This window comes from Hypanus sabinus, chromosome 24, assembly GCF_030144855.1.
Source record: "Hypanus sabinus isolate sHypSab1 chromosome 24, sHypSab1.hap1, whole genome shotgun sequence".
In the NCBI taxonomy this organism is placed as follows: Eukaryota; Metazoa; Chordata; class Chondrichthyes; order Myliobatiformes; family Dasyatidae; genus Hypanus; species Hypanus sabinus.
The window spans coordinates 17,207,752-17,224,717 of record NC_082729.1 but is presented as its reverse complement, the minus strand read 5'-3'; the positions used below and the strand labels follow the sequence as shown (position 1 = coordinate 17,224,717).

The following is a 16,966-nucleotide window of genomic DNA, read 5'->3' as shown; positions in this document are numbered from 1 at the left end:
GAAATCGGCATTCTCACCGTATTCTCACGACTGTTAAAGTGGGTTTTGAGTAGCCGGTTCATTTACACTTAAATTAATGACTTCAGCCATCTGTCTTCTGTTCTTTGACAAAGTACTGTGGATTGAGTTCATAACAATGCATTTCCTAAAAGCTGTGGACCCAGTTTCATTCTGATAATAACATTTACTTTTCGGGGAACTTCCTTTGATTCAGAGAACAAACTGAGACTGACAGCTCCAGTTCCCGGTAGCAGCCCGACCTCACGCACACTTATAGCCAATCAGCCAGTACCGCTGGGAGAAACATGCTCTCGTTGGCTCAGGTGTGTCAGTGGGCTGGATGATGTGCGTTCGGGACGGTCTGGGGAAAGGCCGGAGATTGGGAGCTGTACTTCGGGTAAGGCTGCAACACTATAATTGCGAATCTATTTGTCACTCATGGTTACCAACTGCAGTGGAGAACGCTCATTTTCAAAACTGAAAAGGATTAAAAATGATCTAAGGAGCACAAGGGGTTAAAAGAGATTGAACAATCTCACTCTAATGAGCATTGAACATGAATTTCTGCGTGAAATAGACATTTCCACTATCATCAACAAATTTGTTTATGCTAAATCTAGAACATTTAATTTTTAAATTGTAGTTTTGTTACTTTTGACATTTGAAATTGATACCTACATGTAAGTAATACAATTACTGAAGTGTCAGACGTGTCGTATTATCTGGCTGTATACCAAATGAAAAAAAATGAATCTCTTTACTATGCAAGTAAATACTTTATGTTTTAATACATATGTATTTCTTTTAATTTAAGGCTTCTTTATAACATATGCTATAGGCCCCGCACTAGCTTAATCCGGCCCTGACCCATTCCAATTGAGATCGGGCATCCCCATCACCCAGACCGCTTTCTGTCTGTGTCCGAGGCCAGATTCTTTGCTGTGAAAAAAAGTTTGTCCGAATTAAAGGCCAAAGTTTCCATATAAATCTGTTTCACTGTTGCACTGACTTCGTTCTCTCCAGCATTCGCTGTTTTCCAACTGTAATATTAAAACCAACCAAAAGTTTGTAGTTAATTCCCACTTCAGGACTGAGCTGTGGAGCTGGGCCATCCCGTGATAGGGAAATCTTTTTTTATTTTCCACAGGAGAGACGGCGAATTCCGGCAATGCGATCGGACTTACAAACACAGCCACATCGCATTCAAACTGGGGCTAGAAACATAGATAACCTTCAGCACGATACAGTCCATTCGGCCCACAAAGTTGTGCTGAACATGTCCCTACCTTAGAAATTACTCGGCTTACCTATAGCTCTCTATTTTTCTAAGCTCCATGTACCTATCTAGATGTCTCTTAAAAAGACCCTATCGTATCCGCCTCCACCACCGTTGCCGGCAGCCCATTCCATGCTCTCCCCAATCTCTAAGTAAAAAACTTACCCCTGACATCTCCTCTGTACCTACTCCCCAACACCTTAAACTTGTGTCCTCTTGTGGCAACCATTTCAACCCTGGGAAAAAGCCTCTATCCAAATGATCAATGACTCTCATCATCTTATACACCTCCATCAGGTCACCTCTCATCCTCCGTCATTCCAAGGAGAAAAGGCTAAGTTCACTAAACCTATCCTCATAAGGCAAGCTCCCCAATCCAAGCAATATCCTTGTAAATCTCCTCTGCACCCTTTCTATGGCTTCCACATCCTTCCTGTAGTATCTGTTAGCCTTATCTGTTCACTTTAAATATCTTGCAATATTTAATTTACACACTTTATTTCTTTATTTATGTGTAATCAATCTATAGATTTCATCCTTAATTTCATAAGTTATTATGTGTTATGTTTGTTTATGGTGCTGTGCACTCTAGTTTTGAGCAATGTCTCGTTTGACGGTATAAATATATATTGTTAAATGACAATAAACCGGACTTGACAGTCTCACCAGTCTAAGCTGTCATACCAACTTCCTCAATGAACCAAGTTTCCCTAAAACTGCTTGTTTACCCTTCACACCAACAGGAACATTCTGTTCCCAGACACTTGCTGTTCCACTTTTAAACGCATCCAACTTGCTATTCATTAAGTAGCAAAGAAGATTTAGAAGAATAACGGATGGAATTGAGGCCTGAGTTATGTGATGGTATTGGGTTTGCCGGCTGTGAACTTCTAAACTCAAGCGAGGATAGTTAGACCTATCAGATATAAGTTGCCACAAATACTCTCACTAAACAGAGATAATACTGTAACTACACAATCCTCAAAGAATAGTTTATTCTTCATGGTGAGTTCAGCTGCCTTTACCCACTATTTTAGTGGTGGGTTCCCTCTCCCTGTTCAGGAGAAGATACTTGCAGCAAACAAAGTTGTTAAAGATTCTGCAGATGCTGGAAATCGAAAACAACATACATAAAATTCTGGAGGAACTCAACAGGTCAGGCAACAACCAGGGAAAATAGACAAACAGTCGATCTTTTGGGGCGAGACTCTTTTTCGGGACTGGAAAGCAGGGGGAAGATAAGAGAACACAAAGGTGGGGGAGAGGAAGAAGGATAGCTAGAAGGTGACAGGTTAAGTGAAGTGGGTAGGAAAGGAAAAGGACTGGAGACAAAGCAATTTGTTAGGAGAGGAGAATGGACCATAGGAAAAAATGAAGGAGTAAGAGCACCAGGATGAGAAGAGGTAGGAGGACAGTGGGGAATAGAAGATCAGAGGAGAGGGAAGGAATGCTTTTTTTAAACTGGAAGGAGAAATCAATATTCATGTCATCAGTTTAAAGGTTACTCAAGACAGAATATAAGGCATTGCTCCTACATGCTGAGGGTGGCCCCATGGTGGCACAAGAGGAGGGCATGAATCCGAATTTTGGGCCACTGGGAAGCTTCACTTCTGGCAGTTGGAATGGAGGTGCTCAATGAAGCAGTCCAATTTAGCATGGGTCTCACCAATGTAGAGACCGTGTCAGAGGCATATGATATTTCCCCAGATATTCTTTCAACACAAATCGTCTAAAATCATTTTGGAGACAAAGACTGCAGCTTAATTTTCACAGTTCACAATTAATACTGTAAATCCAATATAATATAAAACTCACAACCATACATGTATCAGACATTGAAGCCCTGACTAATCAAGAACCTATCAACCGCTGCTTTAAAAAAATACTCCGTGTTTTGACCTCTACAGCTGCGCCTGGCAATGAAGTCCACAGAACCATCACGCTCTCTCAAAACAAATTCCGTCACATCTGTCTAAATGGTTGTCCCTTTATTCAGAGACTGTGCCCTCTAGTACTAAACTCACACACTACAGGAAACATCCTGTCTATCTAGGCCTTTCATTTGAGATCCCTCCTCATACTTCTAAACTCTTAGTACAGGCCCAGAGCCATCAAACTCTCCTCATATGTTAAATCTTTCATTCCCAGAATCAGTGTTGTGAGCCTTCTCTGGACCATCTTCAATGGCAGCACATCTATTCTCAGATAAGTGGTGCAAAATTGCTCAAAAACTCCAAGTGCAACTTGAGCAATGCCTCATAAAGCTTGAGCATCACATCCTTGCTTTTATATTCTAGTCCGCTTGAAATTAATTCTAACCGCCAAGCGTTCCTTAGCATTGACTGAACTGGCAAATTAACCTTTCGGGAATCCTGCACGATGACTCCCATCCCCTGCTCCTCTGAATTTAAAAAAAAATTCTCCCCTTTTAGGAGATTGGTAGAAGGAATAAAGGTGTAGACAAAGTGCATGACCATACACTTCCCTACACCATGTTGCATGTGCCACTTTTTTGCCCATTCTCCCAATCTGCCCAAGTCATTCTGCACACTCTCTGCTTCCTCATTTCTACCTACCCATCCATCTATTTTGTATCGTTTGCAAACTTGACCACAAAGTCATCAGTTCCAAAATCCAAATCACTGACATATAATATGAAAAGAAGTGGTCCCACACCAACCCCTGTGGAACACCACTAGTCACCAGCAACCAAATCAGAAAATTCCAGTTTAGATGGTCTCATGGACAGTGAGCTTACAATGAGAATTATACTAATTATTAGTCTGGGACAGGCAATGGATGATGGAAGATTTAACTGAGCCAAGTACAGACATGAATTTTGATAATTTATTTCAGAGCCGGGCTTACATAGTGAATGACAGGTCTCTGTGGGAGTTGTAAAACAGAGACAAAGTGTTGACACAGGTAGAGAGGGTGGTGAAGAAGGCATTCGGTACATTTGTCTTCTTCAGTTAGATTATTGAGTACAGTACCCTGGATGTCATGTTACAGCATAGCAGTTAACACAACACTGTTACAGCTCCGGGCATTCCAGAGTCCGGAGTTCCATTTCAGTGCCATCTGTAAGGAGGGTACATTCTCCCCGTGAAAGCATGGATTTCCTCCCACACTGAAGACATATCAGTTAGGGGGTTAATTGGTAATTGTAAAATGTCTTGCGATTAGGTTAGAAGTAAATGGGTGGGTGCCTGGGTGGTGTGGCTCATTGGTCCAGAAGAGCCTGTTCTGGACTGTATCTCTAAATAAATAAATAAACTGCACAAGATGCTAGTGAGACTGCATTTGGCCAACTCTGCAGTTTTGGTCACGAGACCACGGGAAGGATGTTATTTCAGCTGCAAAGGGAGTAGAAAACATTCACAAGGATGTCACTGGGACTGGAGGGTTTGAGTTATACAGAGAGAGTGGATAGAGTGGGACTGTTTCCCTGGAGTGGAGGAGGCTGAGGGGTGCACTTATGGAATGATGAGATACATCACTAAGGTAGATTTCCCCCAGGGTAAGGAATTCCATAAGTAAATGACATAAATATATTGTGAGACAATGAAGATATAACAATTTTTTTCACACAGACGATGGTGGGTAAGTGGAATAAACTGCCAGAATGTACTGCAGAAGTGGGTATATTTACTATATTTAAAAGTCATTTTGGCAGGTATGTTGATAAGAGAGCTGGAGAGGGATATGGGATAAATTCAGGCTGGGTATAACTCAGGTTGGCTATTTGTTCTGCAGGAACGGGTTGGTCCAAAAGGCCTACTTCCATGTTACACAAATCAAAGACTATATTTAAACCAGTGAAGGACGCTCACAGTGAATGGCAGTGTCCTGGGGAGTGTTGAACAGAGAGCTCATGGGTACCTGCCTTTACCACTTCCTCTGTCCCTCATCAAAGATGCTAATTATTGTTTGTGAGAGCAACTTACCCCGCAGATCCCTTTACTGTCACTTTAACCTATGCTCTCTAGCTTTTGATACCCGTACCATGTGTAACATGGTATGTCTATTTATTGAATCTATCTCTCAATCTATTACACTTCTCATTCTCCATACATCTCATGCCAACTGTCTCCACTACAGTACAATCAAATCGAGCTTCATCACATCACTTCTGCAGTCTGGTGACAAGAGCTGTACTCAGTATTCCAAATCCAGCCTAACCATCTCATTGTACATCTAAAACTTGATGTCACAACACATGTACTCAATTTTTTGGCTGATGAAAGCCAGCAGACCGTACACCTTCTCCCCAATGCTGTCTGCCTGTGATGCCACTTTCAGGGACTGTGGAACAACACCTGAGGCATCTGCAAAGCTACTTCAATGAGCAAGGCACAGAGGGATATGGAATTAATGTAGGCAAGTGGGATTAGTGTAGGTGGGTATGACGGTCAAAACAGATGTGATAGGCCGAAGGGCCTGTTTTTGTGCTGTACAACTTTGGCTTCATGACAATCCACCATTCCCTACAGTGATATTAGCTGCCTTGGACCTCAGCTCTGAGATTATTCACTGAACCCCATGTCCTCTGAGATGATACAGGAAGCCTCAGACTACAATTGACCTCTCAGTTCTCTCTCTTAATATTATCTATTTCACTCTGAATCTTTCCTATCAATGTACCTATCTAAATACCTTTTAAGTATAATTGTATCCACGTATAACCACTTCATCTGGCAGCTTGTTCCACCTACCCACCACTCTTGCGGTGAAAATTTTTTCCTTCATGTCCCCTTTAAATCTTTCCCCTTTCTATTTAAATCTCCCCACACCTGGAAAATAGATTGATCACTCATCTTATATACTCCACATTTATACACCTACAGACTCACTTTGAAGGTCTCTACAAATCATATTATTGGTGTGATTGATTGATTTGCACAGATTGTCTTCTTTCCCATTGCTTGTTTGTCAGTCTTCGTATGTAGTTCTTCATTAGTTTTATTGTAGTTTATTGTTCTGTTCTGAACATCTGCAAGAAAATCTCCGGGTAGTAGACGGTGACAGATTCATATCTTGGTAATAAATTTTCTTTGAAATTTGAAAATTGGTGGAATTTGTGTGTAAAGGACTATCAAAGAAGATAGTGGGATATGGATCAGTTACAGATATGAGCTGAAAAGTGGCTGATGGAGCTTAATCCTGGAAAGTGTGTGAAGTTGCACTTTGGGATGTCAAATGAAAGCAAAGTATACAGTGAATGGTAAATCCCTTAATAGCAATGTGTGACAGAGGGAACAGTTCCAGGTCCATCGTTCAATGAAAGTGGTTACACTGCTGGATAAGGTACATAGCAAACTTCATTAACAGGGGTGTTGAAGACAAGAATAAGGAATTCACACTGCACCACTATAAAACAGGAGTCAGACAATTCTTGGAGTATTGTGTGCATTTCTGGGTGTGACATTATAGGAAGAATGGACACTCTGGAAAGGGTGCAGATGAGATTCACACAGTTGATTCTTTTCCACCTTTATTAGTAGCAAGCTATGAGAGAGAACCTGCCTTCTGCACTGTTACAGAGTCAGCCACAGAGGTAACTCTGCCGAAGCACAGAGATACAGAGTTTTTATATCATCTTTGTCACGGGTGCAGAAAACATTTTTTATAGCTATCCTCCACAGTCACATGCCCAGCAACAGTGATAGTCCGAGACAAAGACCACTTGATCACCTCAAACAAAAGTAAAGTTCAGACACCCAGAACAATGTGCGCAATTAGATGATTGAGAGCAAAGTATAATTAGATTACCAACTCCTGCAAGTGAGACAAGGAAACAAGTGGTACAGCTTAACGGCTAATTTCTTACATGTCAACAGAACAAAATTAACTCTATACCATCTCATTCCCTCCCTTTATCATTCCATAGTGACCTAGTGCTGAGAATGTATCAGAGAGCTTGTTCATAAAGACCTTACAGCAGGGGTTAAAGTAAGTCAGCAATACACAGAATGCTATGCTATCAGTCCAAGATCCCCCTAGTAATCAGCCTAACCACCCATTACCTATTCCCTCCAATGGGTCCTTGTCTAAAACTATCTAGTTGCTCCTGGATTTCATGGATAGCATGAGATACATTATAGGACTCATTCTTAACATGGGTACACACTTGTTGCCCACAATCACACATACTCCTCCCTGTTGTGCTAACTGGTAATCCACCACATATCGAGTCTGCTGTGCACAGACTTGTAGTTCCGTCATCTCCTGGTTGGTAACTTCCAATCCTTTCATAGTGCGGTTTCCCAGTGCCACCAGCCCACAAATGAGGCAGCTATGGGTCTTTGCGACTATGGTTCCTGCCGAACCCCCTAGAGAGAGAGTACTCATAAACCCATGGTCCAAGGAGGAGCCCAGAGTAATGGGATCTTTCCAATCTGCACAGAATGCCTTACTCACAGATCGGGCTGTCAGTCGCTGTCGAATGTGGGCCTTTTGGGTGCAGGGAACAGAAAGAGGACCGATTGTCCCGATTGCGAAGAGCAGAGGAAGGTTGGTGGTAGCCATAGTATAGGTGCTGTTGAGCAAGAATACGTATCCTTTCTTAGTTCGATAGCAAGTGTTATTATCAGTTAACATTTTATCATACCACAAATGGTTCTTGGGGTATAGGGAGGAGTATTCAAAAGTCCCTGAGCCAGCTGACACGAGTCCCATTACAATATCCACATACATACTAAACTCCCTTTGAAAGGGGCTTGCATTGCTCTTGGATACATTCGCAAGAGAATTTTCCCTTGGTTATCTTACATCAGTGATCCAAACAATGCTTCTCCAAGCAAGAAATTTCTCAGGTACCTGGGCTGTGACACAACCCCATCCTTTCCCTATGACACAGAAGGGGTAGTCCCTTGTGCTCTTGCAGCATGGGCTAGTTACCCACTCTCCCCCATCCCTTATCCCATGCAGGTCCCGAGGCACCCAGGTTCTGTTTACCACTGGCTTGATTATCTGCAGTGGAACCATTTAGATTCTCAATACACTGTCCCCATGTCCCTCTTTGAAACTTTCCCCATCTCCCTCTACATTCTGCCTCTGATTTATCCTTCACTATTAGGTCATGCTCCTTCCCAAATAGCCCTGATGGGTTAGCTACAAAAAGTGCTTCGACAGATTGTGCCAAAGGATAGCGCGCAGTATGGTTACCATGCAATTGCTTATGTGTTTGATAAAACAAGTTACCTTCCAAAGTAGTAAATTCAACATAAAGCACAGAGGTAAGTACGTAAATGATTAATCTTGGGCTGGGAGCCATCTCTTGCAGTCGCTGAGGTGTATTCAATGTTCCTTAAATTCTGCACCTGAGAATGGAGAAATTTTAAAGAGGATGTTAACTGGCGAAAATATTTCTAAAATTCCTCCCACATGATGGGAGGAATCCATGACTCAGATCCACCTGAGTCAGGGGTGTTATATTGGCATCCCAGGGTGTACTTCCTGGTCACCCATAGACAATCTCCACCGCAGATAATTTTTATAGATGCACCGTAGAAAGCATTCTTCTGGGGTGCATCACAACCTGGTATGGAAGTTTTCCTTTTCCAACTTTGGAATAAGCTGCAGAAAATTGTGAACATAGCCCAGCACATCACACAAACCAATCTTCCATCCTTGGACTCACTTTACACCACATGCTGTCAGAGCAGTGCTGCTGCCAGGATAATCAAGTTCAAGACCCACCCAGCCAACACACTTTTTGTCCCTCTTCCCTCCGGGAAAAGGTTCAGGAGCTTGAAGATTCATACGGCAAGATTCGGGAACAGCTTCTTTCCGACTGTGATAAGACTGCTGAACAGATCCTGACCAGGATCTGGGCCGTACCTTCCAAATATTTGGACCTGACTTGCACTACTTACTTTACCTTTTCTATTTTCTAATTATGATTTATAATTCAAATTTTTATTATATTTACTTCAATTTGTACTTCAGGAGCGTGAAGCGCAGAAACAAATATCACTGTGATGATTGTACGCTGTTGTATCAATTGTTTGGTGACAATAAAGTATAAGTATAAGATACCCCTGTAGCAGAGTGTGGGGTAATTCTCATGTGATATAGGGCCAAGGGAAGCACCTTTAACCAATTCAGCCCCGTTTCTGAGGTCAATTTTGTTAGCTTATTTTTTAGTGTGCCAATTGCCCTTTCCACAATACCTGCTGCTTTAGGGTGATGGGAACAATGGACCTGCTGTTCAATGTGCAAGGCCTCACACAACTCCTTGTTAATCTTTCCCACAAATTGTGGGCCATTGTCTGAACTAATCTGTCAAGGTACCACTGTTGAGGCTTTATTATTGGTAGTTGGGAAGGCTTCTATCCATCTACTAAAAGCATCTACTACAACAAGGCAATATTTATAACAGTGCATCCGTGGTAACTCAATAAAATCATGCTGAATGCATTCAAACGGCTCACCTGGCAAGGGAGTTTTCCCTGTGGAGCATCTTATCCCCTTACCCGCATTAGTCTTCTGGCAGATCAAACAGGGTTGTATTTTTGCTTTGGCAGACTCTTCCAATCTTGGGTGCCACCATGTGCGAAGTAAAATATTACTCATTCCATCCTTGCCAAGGTGGGTGTCTGCATGCAGGCAAATCAAGTAACATAGGCAGTAATGTATTAGGAATACAGATTTGCCCTGCTGGGGTATGGCAGAGGCCTGTGGACACTGAATGCACACATTGTGTGCCTTCCAGAGTCCTTTCCCTGCATCAGGGGGCGTCCCCCCATAGTTTTTGGATTGTGGCCATGTCTGGAGTGCCCGGCGCTTGGGGTGACTTAGTTGTTGCGAAGGCCAATTTCTCTGCAGTTAAAACTACAATAGTTGCCTCTTGCACAGCCTGCTTGACTACTAAGTCCACCCAATTATTTCCTTTGGTCACTGCAGAATCATCGTGTAGGTGAGCCGTGCATTTTATAATTGCCAATTTTTCAGGGAAGAGGATAGCCAGAAGGAGGTTCTTTACATAGGTAGCATTCTGAATCGGTCCACCAGAGCAGGCCAGGAGCCCATAATTGTCCAAAGTCATGGGCTACCCCAAAAGAAAGTAGGAATCCGTGTAAATGTTTGCCTCTGCTTGAGCTGGCCCCTCATTCGAGAGGCTATGGGATCGTGGAATTGGCTTGGGGAGGCACTCTGCGTAGGTCGGTTGTTGGTTGTACTTGCAGTATATGGTGGTGGTGGAAAGGAGGGGTAGATGGGGGTCATGGGTTGAACTCTCCAGTCCTCCTCCTGCTCGTTCTTGTTATCATCAAATAGCATGGGCAGACCAGACAGGTCAAGAGGTACCTCAGTTTTACCTTTGCCGGCTTTAACCTTCCTTTATCCTTTCCTTTCTTATTGGTTTTTTCCTTATTACCTTGCCTATAATTCTTCTGCTTTTGAGTGTCATAATCTTCAATGTCTCCCAAGGCTTCAGATTCCCTTCGGTAACGCATACACTAATCCCCCTCCGACATGCGTTGTGCTCCCAGCTGGTCTGCTTAGAGCTATTGGTTAATTCTTCGGCCGTTTTTCTCCAATTAGACATTAAGATCGGTGTTGCATTTCCAAATCGCCTCTTCCACTTTAAGGCATTTATCAACTTTCCAAGCTTCCCCCCAAGGCCAAATATCATTACCCAATTTCTCATTTAAGCATGCTGATAACCTACAATAGTTTTTTTCTTTTTCTGGATCATCTTTATAGAATTTAAATAACGGTGTGTTATTTGCTGACTTATCTAAGAACTGACCCATTGTTCTGTACGATTTTATATATTTGTCTCTCAAAGACTAATCGGCCACTCTTTTTTCTCTCACCCACTTCAAGTTCCTGACATTCGCATGGGGGATTTCCCTTCTTAACAACCGGTCTAAGGCCGGGTGTAGATACTCAAGATGCGGCCTCAAACTGGGACTTGAACCTGACTCTTTTTGTTTCGCAGAGGACTCGAACCCTGCTCTTTCCCTTTTGTTTAGCAGAGGACTTGAATGCGCTCTTACGCTTTTGTTTAGCAGAGGACTCGAACCTTGCTCTAACCGTGGCATTTGGGTGATCCATAATTAGGTTCTGCAGGAGTCCATTAGAGCGTCGCCCATCAGATGAATGGATTTTCTGTGCGACTGACTAGTGAGAGAGATAAAGGTGAATCTTACCTTGCGGACCCATCCGTCTCAGGTCGCCGCCGCACAGATTATTGCTGACGCCGTCTCAAGGGGATCACTCTGGACTCCTGGCTGGCTCACCAAATTGACAACGGTGATCAACCCGATGTAATGAAACAAGTACCACTGTTGATTCTTTTCCACCTTTATTAGTAGCAAGCTATGAGAGAAAACCCTCCTTCTGCACTCTCACAGAGTCAGCCACAGAGGTCTCTCTGCTGAAGCACAGAGATTCGGAGTTTTTATATCATCTTTGTCATGGGTGCAGAAAACATTTTTTAGCTACCCCCCCAGTCACATGCCCAGCAACCGTGATAGTCCGAGTCAAAGATCACTTGATCACCTCAAACAAAAGTAAAGTTCAGACACCCAGAACAATGTGCGCGATTAGATGATTGAGAGCAAAGTATAATTGGATTACCACCTCCTGCAAGTGAGACAAGGAAACCAGCGGCGTAGCTTAACGGCTAATTCCTTACATGTCAGCAGGACAAAATTAACTCTTTACCCATCTCAAAGGGACTGGAGGGATATATATTAGAAGGACATGCAGTTTGAATTGGCATTAAGGTTAACACAGTTTCATGGGCCGATCAGTAGGGCACTGAGGAGTGTGGTAGAACAGAGGAAGCTGGCAATATGGATCCATAATTTCTTGGAAATGGAGTCACTAAGGAGGGTCATAGAGACAGCTTTTAACAGAAGTTGTGATGTGATCTTGAAGTTGTATAAGACATTGGTGAGACCAAATTTGCAGTTCTAATTACCTATGAATAGAAAATATATCAATAAGACTGAAAGAGTAGACACTTGAGGACCTGAATTATAAAGAGAGGTTGAACAGGTTAGGACTTTATTCCCTGAAGTGTAGGAGATCAGGGGAGATTTGACAGAATATACACTATCATGAGGGGTATCAATAGGAAGAATGAACGCAGGCATTAAATTGTGTTGTGACAAATGAGTTTGATCTTACAGCTATTGCAGGGACATCGTGGCAGGCTGCCCAGGACTGAGAACTCAGTATTCCAGCATATTCAGTGTTCCACAACTCTGCGGACAGTCCCAAGCCCAGTTGCAAATGGAGGAGGGTTTGACCCCAACCTGTAAAAACACAGGGCTGCAAAAGCTCCAAGGAACTTAGCCCTAGGACAACATGGATCCACCAAGAAGATGGGCTACGCCAGAGGACAGTTTGAAAGACTGGTCCAGGACAGATGACTCTAGTGAGGTATCGTCAATGGTTTCTGCCTCAGTAGGGGTGATGGCCTTAACTAACTTAACTAACTATGCACCACAGAGATCAGCAAAGGGAAAGGAGGAGGATGGCCTTGTTCATCTTGTGGGTGTGAGGGGTGATATGCAGGTATGGACAGTGAACAACAAGGGAAAGGCAACTTGGGTAGGAGAAGCCTGTATAACCTCACGTGTTGCCTCTGCATGGGACAAAGCATGGAAGGTTGAAATTATCAAAGGGATAATTTTTCAATAGAGGCTTTTTCAATTAAAAAAAAATACTATTACAACTTCTTAATTTACCCGTGCTTTCCGAATATCATCTTCTTGTCAGGGTCCGGTCCAGTCCAGAATCCGCGTGCGGGTCTCGATCCAGTCCGAGTGCTCCAGACTCCAGGTCTTGCAGCTGTCCCTCCCGGCCTCTTTGAGCCTGTTAAGATCAGCCTGGATCAAGGAGGCACACCTGTGGCCAATTCGGCTCCAGGTGTTTATAAGGGGCCGTGGGACGGAGACCTCCTGCCTGCCTGCCTCATCTGAACTCTGGGATCCTCCTGCCTGCCTGGTTTGAACTCTTGGATCCAGCCCCGCCTGCATTAACCTTTACATGCTATGGCATCCCCATCCTGTCCTCCTCCTAGTACTTTAGTTTCTGCGTCCTGCGTTTGGGTCCATCCGGCCCCCGTTCCTGACACTTCTAAACATGAAATTGAATCCAATGCTGGTGTACCCTTCTGAAATTCGCTCTGATAAAATGCTTTATCCTCTCTTTTCCAATATATCATTCAACTGCTTTATTACCATTTACATAAATGGGACGTTAGTGATCTATCTACATACTACTAAAACTCTCATGCTCTGTCTGTTTGTGACCTCCAATTAGTGCAAACGGTGCATTACAGCGACACATTTTTTGGTTAAATCAACTTAAAATGTGCTAACTTACAGAATGCAGGCAAAGTTCAGGGTTATATATTTGTATAAAATTACTCATTCGCCAGAATCAACACCTGAGAGCTGATCCATCTTCATGGAAATTGGGACACAACACCACGACGCATGCGCACGGCCAGTCTCAGCAGCGACACCGAGCGCAGCAAAAAGGGCAGGGCAGCTCTATTTCAATTCTCTCAAAGGGTGCCCCAACACGTCACCCTGTTGTCTAGTACAGGTCTATAACCAGAACAATCCAATGGGGCTTTCCTAAGTTTTAGAATACGCACTACTAATACCATTTTCCCTTCCCAAGGAGGGAAGCTGGCCTAAATTCCAAATAAGATTCAAAAATGTTAGTATCTCAAGAGAGTTGATCTGTATGGTTAAACATACGACAACATTTATTATAAAGAAGAGAAAATCTGCAGATACTGGAAATACAAGCAACATACACAAAATGCCGGAGGAACTCAGCAAGCCAGGCAGCATCTATAGAAAAAAAGTACAGTTAGCCCTCCTTATCCATGAGGGATTGGTTCCGGGACCCCTCGCAGATACCAAAAACTGCGGATGCTCAAGTTCCTTATTTAACCTGTCTCAATGCGGTGGTTCTTAGGACCCAGCAGCCGAGCTGCAGTGTTTCTGTTCCCGAAAATAATCACGATCATGATTGAAAATAAAGTGGAAATAATAAAGCAATCAGAAAGAGGTGAAATGCCATCGGTCATTGGAAAAGCGTTAGGCTACAGTCGGTCAATGAGAAAGGCCCTGCCCCGATGAAAGCTACAATTATTACTAAACATCACAGCGGTTTAATTATTGGGTTTTGGGTTTTTGATCCTCCACATCAACCAGGCATGGAGGAGAGCGCGCTCGGAAGTGGTCTGTCACTGGATTGAACTCGGGAACTTCCCAAGCCCGGAGCTGAAACATACTTTGTGTTTTATGTGCAAAGAAAGGTAAAATATATACTAAGACAAACGTTCGACTAACTGACGCTAAATAATACCAGATGTACCTATTCCGACTTGCACTGTAAGAGAACTTACGAATTTTTTCCTATCCCAATCCACGGTTACCTACGCACATTCTCCTGTGTACTTTAAATCATCTCTAGATTACTTATACCTAATACAATGTAAATGCTATGTAAACTAGTTGTTATATTGCATTGTTTAGGGAATAATGACAAGAAAAAAAATGTCCGTACATGTTCGAAGAACGTGCTGGAAGAGCACGTCCGGGTTTTCTCGATTCGCACATGTGGAACTCGCGGATAAGGAGGGCCGACTGTACAGTCAATATTTCAGGCCAAAACCCTTTAGCAGGATGGATCCTTCCCTGGAGACCCCGGACCCATACTAATACAAGCCTTCTTTAATTCATACAAGGAAAACACTACTTCACTAATTATCGGGGTATTCACTTAAAACCTTATCTCTACTTAGTTTAGCCTCTTCAATTAAATTATCTTAATTATGAATTGCAGCAAATGACCAAGCCAGTAAGTCAACCCTCTCTATTTCAGTAACTACTGTTTTACTTTCTGGAATACTTGAATGTTATTAACTCTGTGAATCTTCCCCCTACCCACCCCCATTCTCTGAAACATTCTCCAAACATCTCCAAGTTTAATATCCCTTCCAATACGATCCACAATATGACCTCCACTTTCCTCACCACAGCCTGTACCCTTCTATACTTTGCAAAATTCATAAGGTCAAATGGAGAGTGATACTTCTTAACTTTCCTAAATGCCTCATTTCCCTGTCTCTGCATACTCCTCAAACCACCATGGTACAGCCTTTCTCCTATTCATGCCCTTTTTAAACAGGAATCACTACCACTGCAGTATGATGAATAATGTAACATAACCTTTTATTACACCTCTCCTTCCTCTCCAAGTCATTGATCCCTACATTTGACTGCTCACCCTCCGTCCTGAGAATACCGAGAACTCGATCTGAGATATCGCGGACCCTGGCACCAGGGAGGCAACAGACCATCCGAGATTCTCCATCACTCCCACAGAACCTCTTATCTGTCCCCCTAACAATCGAACCCCCTATCACTACTGCTCTCTTCTTTTCCCTCCTTCCTTTCTGAGCTAGTGATGCAACCACTACAATTGGTCCCTGGTAGGTCGTCCCCACCAACAGTATCCAAAACGGTATACTTATTGTTGATGGGAATGGCCGCGGGGTGCTCTACTCTTCCTGTCTATTCTCCTTCCCTCTCCTGACAGTCACCCAGCTACCTGCCTCCTGCATTTTAGGGGTGACTATCTCCCTGAAACTCCTGTCTATTTCTGCCTCTTTCTCACGAATGATCCGAAGTTCATCCAGCTCCAGCTCCCTAACTCGGTTTGTCAGGAGCTTCAGCAGGATGCACCTTTTACAGGTGTAGTCATCAGGGACAATTGAGCTGTCCCTGACTTCTGACATCCTGCAAACGGAGCACTCGACTACCCTAACTGCTGCCTCCATTACCTACTCCTAAGTTATTTAATTACAGGAACTTACCTGGCCTTACCTCTGCCAATTTTCCCATGAGCCCTTCGCTCCCCCTCTTCCTGTTGCCATGGTTTCTCGATCACACTGTCCCGAGTACCCGCTGCGCGCACTTTTATAAATTACGCTCACCTCAGCTGCTTCCCTGCAAAGAGAGTTTAGGGAGTTAGGTGCAAAGTTGAATGACAGGACCTCCAGGGTTGCAATGTCAGGATTGCTTCCCGTGCCACGTGCTAGTGAGGCGAGAAATAGGAAGATAATGCAGCTAAATACATGGCTAAGGAGATGGTGCAGGAGGGAGGGCTTCATGTTTCTGAACAATTGGGCTTCGTTCCAGGGAAGGTGGGACCTATCCCGACGGGACAGTTTGCATCTGAACTGGAAGGGGACTAATATCCTTGTGGTAGGTTAGCTAGTGCTGCTCCGGGGGTGGGGGGGGGGCAGTTTTAAACTGGATTTGCAGCAGAGGGGAACCAGAGTGTTAGAACAGATGGTGAGGTGGAGGAGGATAAAGGTCATGGGAGGACTGCTTGTGTGGACAGAAATCAAAGATTTGTATGTGATAGAAATGTTCTCAGGTGCCAAACTGAAGAGATTGGGGAAGAGATGTCTGGCTCTCAAATAGAGAAAGATAGGAGACAGGGTGTGAGGGAGGATAGGCAGGTGATAGAGGAGGGGCGCGCTCAGACCAAAGGTTTGAGATGTATCTATTTTAACGCAAGCAGTGTTGTGAGCAAAGCGGATGATTGTAAAGCATGGACCAATACTTGAAGAAATGAAGTGGTGGCCATTACAGAGACTTGGATAGCTCAGGGACAGGAATAGTTACTTCAAGTGCTGGGTTT

At 43.5% G+C, this 16,966-nt stretch overlaps 1 long non-coding RNA gene across 6 annotated transcripts in view; it reads right to left on the bottom strand.

Annotated features, from left to right (window-relative positions):
- The window catches only part of LOC132380530 (uncharacterized), a 31,078-nt gene that overhangs the window by 7,453 nt on the left and 6,659 nt on the right, over nucleotides 1-16,966 (bottom strand). For 2 of the 6 annotated variants that reach the window (XR_009507799.1, XR_009507801.1), the window contains 2 exons: nucleotides 8,480-16,266; nucleotides 946-7,814 (listed from right to left, as the gene is read on the bottom strand). This is a non-coding gene — a long non-coding RNA (uncharacterized LOC132380530). The other 4 variants (XR_009507803.1, XR_009507800.1, XR_009507802.1 and 1 more) reach the window with 4 other exon arrangements.